Source organism: Macaca mulatta, chromosome 9, assembly GCF_049350105.2.
Source record: "Macaca mulatta isolate MMU2019108-1 chromosome 9, T2T-MMU8v2.0, whole genome shotgun sequence".
NCBI classification, from domain to species: domain Eukaryota; kingdom Metazoa; phylum Chordata; class Mammalia; order Primates; family Cercopithecidae; genus Macaca; species Macaca mulatta.
Genome location: NC_133414.1, coordinates 40,781,820 through 40,800,208, shown reverse-complemented (window position 1 = coordinate 40,800,208; position 18,389 = coordinate 40,781,820).

The following is an 18,389-nucleotide window of genomic DNA, read 5'->3' as shown; positions in this document are numbered from 1 at the left end:
TGAGAACAGATATTTCGCATCCCATTGAAGACTATAGGGCCAAAGGAAATATCCTCTGATAACAAAGAGAAAGAAGCTTTCTGAGAAACTTCTTTGTGTTGTGTGAAATCACCTCACAGAGTTAGCTTTCACCTCAAGAAGACTTTCGCTAAGACAGTTCTTGTGGAATTGGCAAAGTTATATTTGGAAGCCCAAAGAGGGCTATGGTGAAAAAGGAAATAACCTCAGATGAAATCTGGAAAGAAGCTTTCTGAGAAACTGCTTAGTGTTCTGTTAATTCATCTCACAGAGTTACATGTGTATTTCGTGGATCTCTTTGCTAGCCTTATTTCTGTAAAAACTGAGAACAGATATTTCGGATCCCTTTGAAGACTATAGGGCCAAAGGAAATATCCTCCGATAACAAAGAGAAAGAATCTTTCTGAGAATCTTCTTTGTGTTCTGTGAAATCATCTCACAGAGTTACAGCTTTCCCCTCAAGAAGCCTTTCGCTAAGACAGTTCTTGTGGAATTGGCAAAGTGATATTTGGAAGCCCATAGAGGGCTATGGTGAAAATGGAAATATCCTCAGATGAAATCTGGAAAGAAGCTTTCTGAGAAACTGCTTACTGTTCTGTTAATTCATCTCACAGAGTTATATGTGTATTTCGTGGATCTCTTTGCTAGCCTTATTTCTGTGGAATCTGAGAACAGATATTTCGGATCCCTTTGAAGACTATAGGGCCAAAGGTAATATGATCCGATAACAAGGAGAAAGAAGCTTTCTGAGAAACTTCTTTGTGTTCTGTGAAATCATCTCACAGAGTTACAGCTTTCCCCTCAAGGAGCCTTTCGCTAAGACAGTTCTTGTGGAATTGTCAAAGTGATACTTGGAAGCCCGTAGAGAGCTATGGTGAAAAAGGTAGTATCCTCAGATGAAATATAGAAAGAAGTTTTCTGAGAAACTGCTTAGTGTTCTGTTAATTCATCTCACACAGTTACATGTGTATTTCGTGGATCTCTTTACTAGCCTTATTTCTGTGGAATCTGAGAACAGATATTTCGGATCCCTTTGAAGACTATAGGGCCAAAGGAAATATCCTCCGATAAGAAAGAGATAGAAGCTTTCTGAGAAACTTCTTTCTGTTCTGTGAAATCATCTCACAGAGTTACAGCTTTCCCCTCAAGAAGCCTTTCGCTAAGACAGTTCTTGTGGAACTGGCAAAGTGATATTTGGAAGCCCATAGAGGGCTATGGTGAAAAAGAAAATATCCTCAGATGAAATCTGGAAAGAAGCTTTCTGAGAAACTGCTTAGTGTTTTGTTAATTCATCTCACAGAGTTACATGTGTGTTTCGTGGATCTATTTGCTAGCCTTATTTCTGTGGAATCTGAAAAGAGATATTTCGGATCCCTTTGAAGACTATAGGGTCAAAGGAAATATCCTCCGATAAAAAAGAGAATGAAGTTTTCTGAGAAACTTCTTTGTGTTCCGTGAAATCTTCTCACAGAGTTACAGCTTTCCCCTCAAGAAGCCTTTCGCTAAGACAGTTCTTGTGGAATTGGCAAAGTGATATTTGGAAGCCCAAAGAGGGCTATGGTGAAAAAGGAAATATCCTCAGATGAAATCTGTAAAGAAGATTTCTGAGAACCTGCTTAGTTTTCTGTTAATTCATCTCACAGAGTTACATGTGTATATCATGGAACACTTTGCTAGCCTTATTTCTGTGGAATCTGAGAACAGATATTTCGAATCCCTTTGAAGACTATAGGGCCAAAGGAAATATCCTCCGATAACAAAGAGAAAGAAGCTTTCTGAGAAACTTCTTTGTGTTCTGTGAAATCATCTCACAGAGTTACAGCTTTCCCCTCAAGAAGCCTTTCGCTAAGACAGTTCTTGTGGAATTGGCAAAGTGATATTTGGAAGCCCGTTGAAGGCTATGGTGAAAAAGGAAATATCCTCAGATGAAATCTGGAAAGAAGCTTTCTGAGAAACTGCTTAGTGTTCTGTTAATTCATCTCACAGAGTTACATGTGTATTTCGTGGATCTCTTTGCTAGCCTTATTTGTGTGGAATCTGAGAACAGATATTTCGGATCCCTTTGAAGACTAGAGGGCCAAAGGAAATATCCTCCGATAACAAAGAGATAGAAACTTTCTGAGAAACTTCTTTCTGTTCTGTGAAATCATCTCACAGAGTTACAGCTTTCCCCTCAAGAAGTCTTTCGCTAAGACAGTTCTTGTGGAACTGGCAAAGTGATATTTGGAAGCCCATAGAGGGCTATGGTGAAAAAGGAAATATCCTCAGATGAAATCTGGAAAGAAGCTTTCTGAGAAACTGCTTAGTGTTTTGTTAATTCATCTCACAGAGTTACATGTGTATTTCGTGGATCTATTTGCTAGCCTTATTTCTGTGGAATCTGAAAACAGATATTTCTGATCTCTTTGAAGACTATAGGGCCAAAGGAAATATCTTCCGATAACCAAGAGAAAGAAGCTTTTTGAGTAACTTCTTTGTGTTCTTTGAAATCATCTCACAGAGTTAGCTTTCACCTCAAGAAACCTTTCACTAAGACAGTTCTTGTGGAATTGGCACAGTGATATTTGGAAGCCCATAGAGGTCTATGGTGAAAAAGGAAATATCCTCAGATGAAATCTGGAAAGAAGCTTTCTGAGAAACTGCTTAGTGTTCTGTTAATTCATCTCACAGAGTTACATGTGTATTTCGTGGATCTCTTTGCTAGCCTTATTTCTGTGGAATCTGAGAACAGATATTTCGGATCCCTTTGAAGACTATAGGGCCAAAGGAAATATCCTCCGATAACAAAGAGAAATAAGCTTTCTGAGAAACATCTTTGTGTTCAGTGAAATCATCTCACAGAGTTACAGCATTCAACTCAAGAAGCCTTTCGCTAAGACAGTTCTTGTGGAATTGGCAAAGTGATATTTGGAAGCCCATAGAGGGCTATGGTGAAAAAGGAAATATCCGCAGATGAAATCTGGAAAGAAGCTTTCTGAGAAACTGCTTAGTGTTCTGTTAATTCATCTCACAGACTTACATGTATATTTCGTGGATCTCTTTGCTAGCCTTATTTCTGTGGAATCTGAGAACAGATATTTCGGATCCCTATGAAGACTATAGGGACAAAGGAAATATCCTCCGATAACAAAGAGAAAGAAGCTTTCTGAGAAACTTCTTTGTCTTCCCTGAAATCATCTCACAGAGTTACAGCTTTCCCCTCAAAAGCCTTTCGCTAAGACAGTTCTTGTGGAATTGGCAAAGTGGTATATGGAAGCCCATAGAGGGCTACGGTGAAAAAGGAAATATCCTCAGATGAAATCTGGAAAGAAGCATTCTGAGAAACTGCTTAGTGTTCTGTTAATTCATCTCACAGAGTTAGATGTGTATTTCGTGGATCTCTTTGCTAGCCTTATTTCTGTGGAATCTGAGAACAGATATTTCGGATCCCTTTGAAGACTATAGGGCCAAAGGAAATATCCTCCGATAAAAAGAGAAAGAAGCTTTCTGAGAAACTTATTTGTATTCTGTGAAATCATCTCACAGAGTTACAGCTTTCCCCTCAAGAAGCCTTTCGCTAAGACATTTCTTGTGGAACTGGCAAAGTGATATTTGGAAGTCCAAAGAGGGCTATGGTGAAAAAGGAAATATCCTCAGATGAAATCTGGAAAGAAGCATTCTGAGAAACTGCTTAGTGTTCTGTTAATTCATCTCACAGAGTTACATGTGTATTTCGTGGATCACTTTGCTAGCCTTATTTCTGTGGAATCTGAAAAGTGATATTTCGGATCCCTTTGAAGACTATAGGGCCAAAGGAAATATCCTCCGATAAGAAAGAGATAGAAGCTTTCTGAGAAACTTCTTTCTGTTCTGTGAAATCATCTCACAGAGTTACAGCTTTCCCCTCAAGAAGCCTTTCGCTAAGACAGTTCTTGTGGAACTGGCAAAGTGATATTTGGAAGCCCATAGAGGGCTATGGTGAAAAAGCAAATATCCTCAGATGAAATATGGAAAGAAGCATTCTGAGAAACTGCTTAGTGTTCTGTTAATTCATCTCACAGAGTTACATGTGTATTTCGTGGATATCTTTGCTAGCCTTATTTCTGTGGAATCTGAGAACAGATATTTCAGATGCCTTTGAAGACTATAGGGCCAAAGGAAATATCCCCCGATAACAAAGAGAAAGAAGCTTTCTGAGAAACTTCTTTGTGTTCTGTGAAATCATCTCACAGAGTTACAGCTTTCCCATCACGAAGGCTTTCGCTAAGACAGTTCTTGTGGATTTGGTAAAGTGATATATGGAAGCCCATAGAGGGCTATGGTGAAAAAAGAAATATCCTCAGATGAAATCTGGAAAGAAGTATTCTGAGAAACTGCTTAGTGTTCTGTTAATTCATCTCACAGAGTTAAATGTGTGTTTCGTGGATCTCTTTGCTAGCCTTATTTCTGTGGAATCTGAGAACAGATATTTCGGATCCCTTTGAATACAATAGGGACATAGGAAATATCCTCCGATAACAAAGAGAAAGAAGCTTTCTGAGAAACTTCTTTGTGTTCTGTGAAATCATCTCACAGAGTTACAGCTTTCCCCTCAAGAAGCCTTTCGCTAAGACAGTTCTTGTGGAATTGGCAAAGTGATATTTGGAAGCCCATAGAGGGCTATGGTGAAAAAGGAAATATTCTCAGTGAAATCTGGAAAGAAGCTTTCTGAGAAACTGCTTAGTGTTCTGTTAATATATCTCACAGAGTTATATGTGTATTTCGTGTATCTCTTTGCTAGCCTTATTTCTGTGGAATCTGAGAACACATAATTCGGATCCCTTTGAAGACTATAGGGACAAAGGAAATGTCCTCCGATAACAAAGAGAAAGAAGCTTTCTGAGAAACTTCTTTGTGTTCTGTGAAATCATCTCACAGAGTTACAGCTTTCGCCTCAAGAAACCTTTCGCTAAGACAGTTCTTGTGGAATTGGCAAAGTGACATTTGGAAGCCCATAGAGGGCTATGGTGAAAAAGGAAATATCCTCAGATGAAATCTGGAAAGAAGCTTTCTGAGAAACTGCTTAGTGTTCTGTTAATTCATCTCACAGAGTAACATGTGTCTTTCGTGGATTTCTTTGCTAGCCTTATTTCTGTGGAATCTGAGAACAGATATTTCGGATCCCATAGAAGACTATAGGGCCAAAGGAAATATCCTCCGATAACAAAGAGAAAGAAGCTTTCTGAGAAACTTCTTTGTGTTCTGTGAAATCATCTCACAGAGTTACAGCTTTCCCCTCAAGAATACTTTCGCTAAGACATTTCTTGTTGAATTGGTAAAGTGATATTTGGAAGCCCATAAGGGCTATGGTGAAAAAGGAAATATCCTCAGATGAAATCTGGAAAGAAACTTTCTGAGAAACTGCTTAGTGTTCTGTTAATTCATCTCACAGAGTTACGTGTGTATTTCGTGGATCTCTTTGCTAGCCTTATTTCTGTGGAATCTGAGAACAGATATTTCGGATCCCTTTGAAGACTATAGGGCCAAAGGAAATATCCTCCGATAACAAAGAGAAATAAGCTTTCTGAGAAACATCTTTGTGTTCAGTGAAATCATCTCACAGAGTTACAGCATTCAACTCAAGTAGCCTTTCGCTAAGACAGTTCTTGTGGAATTGGCAAAGTGATATTTGGAAGCCCATAGAGGGCTATGGTGAAAAAGGAAATATCCTCAGATGAAATCTGGAAAGAAGCTTTCTGAGAAACTGCTTAGTGTTCTGTTAATTCATCTCACAGAGTTACATGTGTATTTCGTGGATCTCTTTTCTAGCCTTATTTGTGTGGAATCTGAGAACAAATATTTCGGATCTCTTTGAAGACTCTAGGGCCAAAGGAAATATCCTCCGATAACAAAGAGAAATAAGCTTTCTGAGAAACTACTTTGTGTTCTGTGAAATCATCTCACAGAGTTACAGCTTTCCCCTCCAGAAGCCTTTCGCTACGAAAGCTCCTGTGGAATTGGCAAAGTGATATTTGGAAGCCAGTAGAGGGCTATGGTGAAAAAAGAAATATCCTCAGATGAAATCTGGAAAGAAGCTTTCTGAGAAACTGCTTAGTGTTCTGTTAATTCATCTCACGGAGTTACATGTGTATGTCGTGGATCTCTTTTCTGTCCTTATTTCTGAGGAATCTGAGAACAGATATTTCGGATCCCTTTGAATACTATAGGGCCAAGGGAAATATCCTCCGATAACAAAGAGAAAGAAGCTTTCTGAGAAACTTCTTTGTGTTCTGTGAAATCATCTCACAGAGTTACAGCTTTCCCCTCAAGAAGCCTTTCGCTAAGAGAGTTATTGTGGAATTGGCAAAGTGATATTTGGAAGCCCATAGAGGGCTATGGTGAAAAAGGAAATATCCTCAGATGAAATCTGGAAAGAAGCATTCTGATAAACGGCTTAATGTTCTGTTAATTCATCTCACAGAGTTATATGTGTATTTCGTGGATCTCTTTGCTAGCCTTATTTCTGTGGAATCTGAGAACAGATATTTCGGATCCCTTTGAAGACTATAGGGCCAAAGGAAATATCCTCCGATAACAAAGAGAAAGAAGCTTTCTGAGAAACTTCTTTGTGTTCTGTGAAAACATCTCACAGAGTTACAGCTTTCCCCTCAAGAAGCCTTTCGCTATGACAGTTCTTGTGGAATTGGCAAAATGATATTTGGAAGACCATAGAGGGCTATGGTGAAAAAGCAAATATCCTCAGATGAAATCTGGAAGGAAGCTTTCCTAGAAACTGCTTAGTGTTATGGTAATTCATCTCACAGAGTTACATGTGTACTTCGTGGATCTCCTTGCTAGCCTTATTTCTGTGGAATCTGAGAACAGATATTTCGGATCCCTTTGAAGACTAAAGGGCCAAAGGAAATATCCTCAGATAACAAAGAGAAAGAAGCTTTCTGAGAAACTTCTTTGTGTTCTGTGAAATCATCTCACGGAGTTACAGCTTTCCCCTCAAGAAGCCTTTCGCTAAGACAGTTCTTGTGGAATTGGCAAAGTGATATTTGGAAGCCCATAGAGGGCTATGGTGAAAAAAGAAATATCCTCAGATGAAATCTGGAAAGAAGTATTCTGAGAAACTGCTTAGTGTTCTGTTAATTCATCTCACAGAGTTAAATGTGTGTTTCGTGGATCTCTTTGCTAGCCTTATTTCTGTGGAATCTGAGAACAGATATTTCGGATCCCTTTGAATACAATAGGGCCATAGGAAATATCCTCCGATAACAAAGAGAAAAAAGCTTTCTGAGAAACTTCTTTGTGTTCTGTGAAATCATCTCACAGAGTTACAGCTTTCCCCTCAAGAAGCCTTTCGCTAAGACAGTTCTTGTGGAATTGGCAAAGTGATATTTGGAAGCCCCTTGAAGGCTATGGTGAAAAAGGAAATATCCTCAGATGAAATCTGGAAAGAAGCTTTCTGAGAAACTGCTTAGTGTTCTGTTAATTCATCTCACAGAGTTACATGTGTATTTCGTGGATCTCTTTGCTAGCCTTATTTCTGTGGAATCTGAGTACAGATATTTCGGATCCCTTTGAAGACTACAGGGCCAAAGGAAATATCCTCCGATAACAAAGAGAAAGAAGCTTTCTGAGAAACTTCTTTGTGTTGTGTTAAATCACCTCACAGAGTTAACTTTCACCTCAAGAAGACTTTCGCTAAGACAGTTCTTGTGGAATTGTCAAAGTGATACTTGGAAGCCCGTAGAGAGCTATGGTGAAAAAGGTAGTATCCTAAGATGAAATCTAGAAAGAAGTTTTCTGAGAAACTGCTTAGTGTTCTGTTAATTCATCTCACAGAGTTACATGTGTATTTCGTGGATCTCTTTACTAGCCTTATTTCTGTGGAATCCGAGAACAGATAATTCAGATCCCTTTGAATACTATAGGGCCAAGGGAAATATCCTCCGATAACAAAGAGAAAGAAGCTTTCTGAGAAACTTCTTTGTGTTCTGTGAAATCATCTCACAGAGTTACAGCTTTCCCCTCAAGAAGCCTATCGCTAAGACAGTTATTGTGGAATTGGCAAAGTGATATTTGGAAGACCATAGAGGGCTTTGTTGAAAGAGTAAATATCCTCAGAAGAAATCTGGAAAGAATCTTCCTGAGAAACTGCTTAGTGTTCTGTTAATTCATCTCACGGAGTTACTTGTGTATTTCGTGGATCTCTTTGCTAGCCTTATTTCTGTGGAATCTGAGAACAGATATTTCGGATCCCTTTGAAGACTACAGGGCCAAAGGAAATATTCTCTGATAACAAAGAGAAAGAAGCTTTCTGAGAAACTTCTTTGTGTTCTGTGAAATCATCTCACAGAGTTACAGCTTTCCCCTCAAGAAGCCTTTCGCTAAGACAATTCTTGTGGAATTGGCAAAGTGATATTTGGAAGCCCATAGAGGGCTGTGGTGAAAAAGGAAATCTCCTCAGATGAAATCTGGAAAGAAGCTTTCTGAGAAACTGCTTAGTGTTCTGTTAATTCATCTCATAGAGTTACATGTGTGTTTCGTGGATTTCTTTGCTAGCCTTTCTTCGGTGGAATCTAAGAACAGATATTTCGGATCACATTGAAGATTATAGGGCCTAAGGAAATATCCTCCGATAACAAAGAGAAAGAAGCTTTCTGAGAAACTTCTTTGTGTTCTTGAAATCATCTCACGGAGTTACAGCTTTCCCCTCAAGAAGCCTTTCGCTAAGACAGTTCTTGTGGAATTGGCAAAGTGATATTTGGAAGCCCATAGAGGGCTATGGTGAAAAAGGAAATATCCTCAGATGAAATCTGGAAAGAAGCATTCTGTGAAACTGCTTAGTGTTCTGTTAATTCATCTCACAGAGTTACATGTGTATTTCGTGGATCTCTTTGCTAGCCTTATTTCTGTGGAAACTGAGAACAGATATTTCGGATCCCTTTGAAGACTATAGGGCCAAAGGAAATATCCTCCGATAACAAAGAGAAAGAAGCTTTCTGAGAAACTTCTTTGTGTTCTGTGAAATCATCTCACAGAGTTACAGCTTTAGCCTCAAGAAGCCTTTCGCTAAGACAGTTTTTGTGGAATTGGAAAAGTGATATTTGGAAGCCCATAGAGGGCTATGGTGAAAAAGGAAATATCCTCAGATGAAATCTGGAAAGAAGCATTCGGAGAAACTGCTTAGTGTTCTGTTAATTCATCTCACAGAGTTACATGTGTATTTCGTAGATCTCTTTGCTAGCCTTATTTCTCTGGAATCTGAGAACAGATATTTCGGATCCCTTTGAAGACTATAGGGCCAAAGGAAATATCCTCCGATAACAAAGAGAAAGAAGCTTTCTGAGAAACGTCTTTGATTTCTGTGAAATCATCTCACAGAGTTACAGCATTCCCCTCAAGAAGCCTTTCGCTAAGACAGTTCTTGTGGAATTGGCAAAGTGATATTTGGAAGCCCATGGAGGGCTATGGTGAAAAGGAAATATCCTCAGATGAAATCTGGAAAGAAGCTTTCTAAGAAACTGCTTAGGGTTCTGTTAATTCATCTCACAGAGTTACATGTGTATTTCGTGGATCTCTTTGCTAGCCTTATTTCTGTGGAATCTGAGAACAGATATTTCGGATCCCTTTGAAGTCTATATGGCCAAAGGAAATATCCTCCGATAACAAAGAGAAAGAAGCTTTCTGAGAAACTTCTTTGTGTTCTGTGAAATCATCTCACAGAGTTTTAGCTTTCCTCTCAAGAATCCTTTCGTTAAGACAGTTCTTCTGGAATTGGCAAAGTGATATTTGGAAGCCCTTAGAGCGCTATGGTGAAAAAGGAAATATCCTCAGATGAAATCTGGAAAGCAGCTTTCTGAGAAACTGCTTGGTGTTCTGTTACTTCATCTCACAGAGTTACATGTGTATTTCGTGGATCTCTTTGCTAGCCTTATTTCTGTGGAATCTGAGAACAGATATTTCGGATCCCTTTGAAGACCATAGGGCCAAAGGAAATATCCTCCGATAAAAAAGAGAAAGATGCTTTCTGAGAAACTTATTTGTGTTCCGTGAAATCATCTCACAGAGTTACAGCTTTCCCCTCAAGAAGGCTTTCGCTAAGACAGTTCTTGTGGAATTGGCAAAGTGATATTTGGAAGCCCACAGAGGACTATGGTGAAAAAGGAAATATTCTCAGTGAAATCTGGAAAGAAGCTTTCTGAGAAACTGCTTAGTGTTCTGTTAATTCATCTCACAGAGTTACATGTGTATTTCGTGGATCTCTTTGCTAGCCTTATTATCTGTGGAAACTGAGAACAGATATTTCGGATCCCTTTGAAGACTATAGGGCCAAAGGAAATATCCTCCGATAACAAAGAGAAAGAAGCTTTCTGAGAAACTTCTTTGTGTTCTGTGAAATCATCTCACAGAGTTACAGCTTTCCCCTCAAGAAGCCTTTCGCTAAGACAGTTCTTGTGGAATTGGCAAAGTGATATTTGGAAGCCCATAGAGGGCTATGATGAAAAAGGAAATATCCTCAGATGAAATCTGGAAGGAAGCTTTCTGAGAAACTGCTTAGTGTTCTGTTAATTCATCTCACAGAGTTACATGTGTGTTTCATGGATTTCTTTGCTAGCCTTTCTTCTGTGGTTCTGAATACCGATATTTCGGATCCCATTGAAGACTATAGGGCCAAAGGAAATATCCTCCGATAAAAAAGAGATAGAAGCTTTCTGAGAAACTTCTTTGTGTTCTGTGAAATCATCTCACAGAGTTACAGCTTTCCCCTCAAGAAGCCTTTCCTTAAGGCAGTTTTTGTGGAATTGGCAAAGTGATATTTGGAAGCCCATATAGGGCTATGGTGAAAAAGGAAATATCCTCAGATGAAATCTGGAAAGAAGCTTTCTGAGAAACTGCTTAGTGTTCTGTAAATTCATCTCACAGAGTTACATGTGTGTTTCGTGGATTTCTTTGCTAGCCTTTCTTTTGTGGAATCTGAGAACAGATATTTCGGATCCATTTGAAGACTATAGATCCAAAGGAAATATCCTCCGATAACAAAGAGAAAGAAGCTTTCTGAGAAACTTCTTTGTGTTCTGTGAAATCGTCTCACAGAGTTACAGCTTACCCCTCAGGAAGCCTTTCGCTAAGACAGGTTTTGTGGAATTGGCAAAGTAATATTTGGAAGCCCATAGAGGGCTAAGGTGAAAAAGGAAATCTCCTCGGATGAAATCTGGAAAGAAGCTTTCTGTGAAACTGCTCAGTGTTCTGTTAATTCATCTAACAGGGTTACATGTGTATTTCGTGGATCTCTTTGCTAGCCTTATTTCTGTGGAGTCTGAGAAGAGATATTTCGGATCCCTTTGAAGACTATAGGGCCAAAGGAAATATCCTCCGATAAAAAAGAGAAAGAAGCTTTCTGAGAAACTTCTTTGTGTTCTGTAAAATCATCTCACAGAGTTACAGCTTTCCCCTCAAGAAGCCTTTCGCTAAGACAGTTCTTGTGGAATTGGCAAAGTTATATTTGGAAGCCCATAGAGAACTACGGTGAAAAAGGAAATATCCTCAGATGAAATCTGGAAAGAAGCTTTCCTAGAAACTGCTTAGTGTTCTGTTAATTCATCTCACAGAGTTACATGTGTATTTCGTGGATCTCTTTGCCAGCCTTATTTCTGTGGAATCTGAGAACAGATATTTCGGATCCCTTTGAAGACTATAGGGCCAAAGGAAATAACCTCCGATAACAAAGAGAAAGAAGCTTTCTGAGAAACTTCTTTGTGTTGTGTGAAATCATCTCAATGAGTTACAACTTTCTCCTCACGAAGCCTTTCGCTAAGACAGTTCTTGTGGAATTGGCAAAGTGATATTTGGAAGCCCATAGAGGGCTATGGTGAAAAGGAAATATCCTCAGATGATCTCTGGAAAGAAGCTATCTGAGAAACTGCTTAGTGTTTTGTTAATTCATCTCATAGAGTTACATGAGTATTTGGTGGATCTCTTTGCTAGCCTCATTTCTGTGGATTCTGAGAACAGATATTTCGGATTTCTTCGAAGACAATAGGGCCAAAGGAAATATCCTCCGATAACAAAGAGAAAGAAGCTTTCTGAGAAACGTCTTTGTGTTCTGTGAAATCATCTCACAGAGTTACAGCTTTCCCCTCAAGAAGCCTTTCGCTAAGACAGTTCTTGTGGAATTGGCAAAGTGATATTTGGAAGCCCATAGAGGGCTATGGTGAAAAAGGAAATATCCTCAGATGAAATCTGGAAAGAAGCATTCTGAGAAACTGCTTAGTGTTCTGTTAATTCATCTCACAGAGTTACATGTGTATTTCGTGGATCTCTTTGCTAACCGTATTTCTGTGGAATCTTAGAAGAGATATTTCGGATCCCTTTGAAGACTATAGGGCTAAAGGAAATATCCTCCGATAAAAAAGACAAAGATGCTTTCTGACAGACTTCTTTGTGTTCCGTAAAATCATCTCACAGAGTTACAGCTTTCCCCAAAAGAAGCCTTTCGCTAAGACAGTTCTTGTGGAATTGGCAAAGTGATATTTGGAAGCCCATAGAGGATTATGGTGAAAAAGGAAATATTGTCAGGGAAATCTGAAAAGAAGCTTTCTGAGAAACTGCTTAGTGTTCTGTTAATTCATCTCCCAGAGTTACATGTGTACTTCGTGGGTCTCTTTGCTCGCCTTATTTCTGTGGAATCTGAGAACAGATATTTCGGATCCCTTTGAAGACTATAGGGCCAAAGGAAATGTCCTCCGATAACAAAGAGAAAGAAGCTTTCTGAGAAACTTCTTTGTGTTCTGTGAAATCATCTCATAGAGTTACAGCTTTCCCCTCAAGAAGCCTTTCGCTAAGACAGTTCTTGTGGAATTGGCAAAATGATATTTGGAAGCCCTTAGAGGGCTATGGTGAAAAAGGAAATATCCTCAGATTAAATCTGGAAAGAAGCTTTTTGAGAAACTGCTTAGTGTCCTGTTAATTCATCTTACAGAGTTACATGTGTGTTTCGTGGATTTCTTTGCTAGCCTTTCTTATGTGGAATCTGAGAACAGATATTTCGGATCCCATTGAAGACTTCAGGGCCAAAGGAAATATCCTCCGATAACAAAGAGAAAGAAGCTTTCTGAGAAACTTCTTTGTGTTCTGTGAAATCATCTCACAGAGTTACAGCTTTCCCCTCAAGAAGCCTTTCGCTAAGACAGTTCTTGTGGAATTGGCAAAGTGATATTTGGAAGCCCATAGAGGACTATGGTGAAAAAGGAAATATTCTCAGTGAAATCTGGAAAGAAGCTTTCTGAGAAACTGCGTAGTGTTCTGTTAATTCATCTCATAGTGTTACATGTGTATTTCGTGGGTCTCTTTGCTAGCCTTATTTCTGTGGAATCTGAGAACAGATATTTCGGATCCCTTTAAGACTATAGGGCCAAAGGAAATATCCTCCGATAACAAAGAGAAAGAAGCTTTCTGAGAAACTTCTTTGTGTTCCGTGAAACCATCTCACAGAGTTTTAGCTTTCCCCTCAAGAAGCCTTTCGTTAAGACAGTTCTTGTGGAATTGGCAAAGATATATTTGGAAGCCCTTAGAGCGCTATGGTGAAAAAGGAAATATCCTCAGATGAAATCTGGAAAGAAGCTTTCTGAGAAACTGCTTAGTGTTCTGTTACTTCATCTCACAGAGTTACATGTGTGTTTCGTGGATCTCTTTGCTAGCCTTATTTCTGTGGAATCTGAGAACAGATATTTCGGATATCTTTGAAGACTATAGGGCCAAAGGAAATATCCTCCGATAACAAAGAGAAAGAAGCTTTCTGAGAAACTTCTTTGTGTTCTGTGAAATCATCTCACAGAGTTACAGCTTTCCCCTCAAGAAGCCTTTCGCTAAGACAGTTCTTGTGGAATTGGCAAAGTGATATTTGGAAGCCCATAGAGGGCTATGGTGAAAAAGGAAATATCCTCAGATGAAATCTGGAAGGAAGCTTTCTGAGAAACTGCTTAGTGTTCTGTTAATTCATCTCACAGAGTTACATGTGTGTTTCATGGATTTCTTTGCTAGCCTTTCTTCTGTGGTTCTGAATACCGATATTTCGGATCCCATTGAAGACTATAGGGCCAAAGGAAATATCCTCCGATAACAAAGAGAAAGAAGCTTTCTGAGAAACTTCTTTGTGTTCTGTGAAATCATCTCACAGAGTTACAGCTTTCCCCTCAAGAAGCCTTTCGCTAAGACAGTTCTTGTGGAATTGGCAAAGTGATATTTGGAAGCCCATAGAGGACTATGGTGAAAAAGGAAATATTCTCAGTGAAATGTGGAAAGAAGCTTTCTGAGAAACTGCTTAGTGTTCTGTTAATTCATCTCATAGTGTTACATGTGTATTTCGTGGAACTCTTTGCTAGCCTTATTTCTGTGGAATCTGAGAACAGATATTTCGGATCCCTTTAAGACTATAGGGCCAAAGGAAATATCCTCCGATAACAAAGAGAAAGAAGCTTTCTGAGACACTTCTTTGTGTTCTGTGAAATCATCTCACAGAGTTTTAGCTTTCCCCTCAAGAAGCCTTTCGTTATGACAGTTCTTGTGGAATTGGCAAAGATATATTTGGAAGCCCTTAGAGCGCTATGGTGAAAAAGGAAATATCCTCAGATGAAATCTGGAAAGCAGCTTTCTGAGAAACTGCTTAGTGTTCTGTTACTTCATCTCACAGAGTTACATGTGTATTTCGTGGATCTCTTTGCTAGCCTTATTTTTGTGGAATCTCAGAAGAGATATTTCGGATCCCTTTGAAGACTATAGGGCCAAAGGAAATATCCTCGGATAACAAAGAGAAAGAAGCTTTCTGAGAACGTCTTTGTGTTCTGTGAAATCATCTCACAGAGTTACAGCTTTCCCCTCAAGAAGCCTTTCGCTAAGACAGTTCTTGTGGAATTGGGAAAGTGATATTTTGAAGCCCATAGAGGACTTTGGTGAAAAAGGAAATATCCTCAGATGAAATCTGGAAAGAAGCATTCTGAGAAACTGCTTAGTGTTCTGTTAGTTCATCTCACAGAGTTACATGTGTATTTCGTGGATCTCTTTGCCAGCCTTATTTCTGTGGAATCTGAGAACAGATATTTCGGATCCCTTTGAAGACCATAGGGCCAAAGGAAATATCCTCCGATAAAAAAGAGAAAGATGCTTTCTGAGAAACTTATTTGTGTTCCGTGAAATCATCGCACAGAGTTACAGCCTTCCCCTCAAGAAGGCTTTCGCTAACACAGTTCTTGTGGAATTGGAAAAGTGATATTTGGTAGTCCACAGAGGAGTATGGTGAAAAAGGAAATATTCTCAGTGAAATCTGGAAAGAAGCTTTCTGAGAAACTGCTTAGTGTTCTGTTAATTCATCTCACAGAGTTACATGTGTATTTCGTGGATCTCTTTGCTAGCCTTATTTCTGTGGAAACTGAGAACAGATATTTCGGATCCCTTTGAAGACTATAGGGCCAAAGGAAATATCCTCCGATAACAAAGAGAAAGAAGCTTTCTGAGAAACTTCTTTGTGTTCTGTGAAATCATCTCACAGAGTTACAGCTTTAGCCTCAAGAAGCCTTTCGCTAAGACAGTTTTTGTGGAATTGGAAAAGTGATATTTGGAAGCCCATAGAGGGCTATGGTGAAAAAGGAAATATCCTCAGATGAAATCTGGAAAGAAGCATTCGGAGAAACTGCTTAGTGTTCTGTTAATTCATCTCACAGAGTTACATGTGTATTTCGTAGATCTCTTTGCTAGCCTTATTTCTCTGGAATCTGAGAACAGATATTTCGGATCCCTTTGAAGACTATAGGGCCAAAGGAAATATCCTCCGATAACAAAGAGAAAGAAGCTTTCTGAGAAAGGTCTTTGATTTCTGTGAAATCATCTCACAGAGTTACAGCATTCCCCTCAAGAAGCCTTTCGCTAAGACAGTTCTTGTGGAATTGGCAAAGTGATATTTGGAAGCCCATGGAGGGCTACGGTGAAAAGGAAATATCCTCAGATGAAATCTGGAAAGAAGCTTTCTAAGAAACTGCTTAGGGTTCTGTTAATTCATCTCACAGAGTTACATGTGTATTTCGTGGATCTCTTTGCTAGCCTTATTTCTGTGGAATCTGAGAACAGATATTTCGGATCCCTTTGAAGTCTATAGGGCCAAAGGAAATATCCTCCGATAACAAAGAGAAAGAAGCTTTCTGAGAAACTTCTTTGTGTTCTGTGAAATCATCTCACAGAGTTTTAGCTTTCCTCTCAAGAATCCTTTCGTTAAGACAGTTCTTGTGGAATTGGCAAAGTGATATTTGGAAGCCCTTAGAGCGCTATGGTGAAAAAGGAAATATCCTCAGATGAAATCTGGAAAGCAGCTTTCTGAGAAACTGCTTGGTGTTCTGTTACTTCATCTCACAGAGTTACATGTGTATTTCGTGGATCTCTTTGCTAGCCTTATTTCTGTGGAATCTGAGAACAGATATTTCGGATCCCTTTGAAGACCATAGGGCCAAAGGAAATATCCTCCGATAAAAAAGAGAAAGATGCTTTCTGAGAAACTTATTTGTGTTCCGAGAAATCATCTCACAGAGTTACAGCTTTCCCCTCAAGAAGGCTTTCGCTAAGACAGTTCTTGTGGAATTGGCAAAGTGATATTTGGAAGGCCACAGAGGACTATGGTGAAAAAGGAAATATTCTCAGTGAAATCTGGAAAGAAGCTTTCTGAGAAACTGCTTAGTGTTCTGTTAATTCATCTCACAGAGTTACATGTGTATTTCGTGGATCTCTTTGCTAGCCTTATTATCTGTGGAAACTGAGAACAGATATTTCGGATCCCTTTGAAGACTATAGGGCCAAAGGAAATATCCTCCGATAACAAAGAGAAAGAAGCTTTCTGAGAAACTTCTTTGTGTTCTGTGAAATCATCTCACAGAGTTACAGCTTTAGCCTCAAGAAGCCTTTCGCTAAGACAGTTTTTGTGGAATTGGCAAAGTGATATTTGGAAGCCCATAGAGCTCTATGGTGAAAAAGGAAATATCCTCAGATGAAATCTGGAAAGAAGCATTCGGAGAAACTGCTTAGTGTTCTGTTAATTCATCTCACAGAGTTACATGTGTATTTCGTGGATCTCTTTGCTAGCCTCATTTCTGTGGAATCTGAGAACAGATATTTCGGATCCCTTTGAAGACTATAGGGCCAAAGGAAATATCCTCCGATAACAAAGAGAAAGAAGCTTTGTGAGAAACTTCTTTGTGTTCTGTGAAATCATCTCACAGAGTGACAGCTTTCCCCTCAAGAAGCCTTTCGCTAAGACAGTTCTTGTGGAATTGGCAAAGTGATATTTGGAAGCCCATGGAGGGCTATGGTGAAAAGGAAATATCCTCAGATGAAATCTGGAAAGAAGCTTTCTCAGAAACTGCTTAGGGTTCTGTTAATTCATCTCAGAGAGTTACATGTGTTTTTCGTGGATCTCTTTGCTAGCCTTATTTTTGTGGAATCTGAGAACAGATATTTCGGATCCCTTTGAAGACTATAGGGCCAAAGGAAATATCCTCCGATAACAAAGAGAAAGAAGCTTTCTGAGAAACTTCTTTGTGTTCTGTGAAATCATCTCACAGAGTTTTAGCTTTCCCCTCAAGAAGCCTTTCTTTAAGACAGTTCTTGTGGAATTGGTCAAGTGATATTTGGAAGCCCTTAGAGCGCTATGGTGAAAAAGGAAATATCCTCAGATGAAATCTGGAAAGAAGCTTTCTGAGAAACTGCTTGGTGTTCTGTTACTTCATCTCACAGAGTTACATGTGTATTTCGTGTATCTCTTTGCTAGCCTTATTTCTGTGCAATCTGAGAACAGACATTTCGGATATGTTTGAAGACTATAGGGCCAAAGGAAATATCCTCCGATAACAAAGAGAAAGCAGCTTTCTGAGAAACTTCTTTGTGTTCTGTGAAATCATCTCACAGAGTTACAGCTTTCTCCTCAAGAAGCCTTTCGCTAAGACAGTTCTTGTGGAATTGGCAAAGTGATATTTGGAAGCCCAAAGAGGGCTATGGTGAAAAAGGAAATATCCTCAGATGAAATCTGGAAAGAAGCACTCTGTGAAACTGCTTAGTGTTCTGTTAATTCATCTGACAGAGTTACATGTGTATTTCGTGGATCTCTTTGCTAGCTTTATTTCTGTGGAATCTGAGAACAGATATTTCAGATCCCTTTGAAGACTATAGGGCCAAAGGAAATATCCTCCGATAACAAAGAGAAAGAAGCTTTCTGAGAAACTTCTTTGTGTTCTGTGAAATCATCTCACAGAGTTACAGCTTTCCCCTCAAGAAGCCTTTCGCTAAGACAGTTCTTGTGGAATTGGCAAAGTGATATTTGGAAGCCCATAGAGGGCTACGGTGAAAAAGGAAATATCCTCAGATGA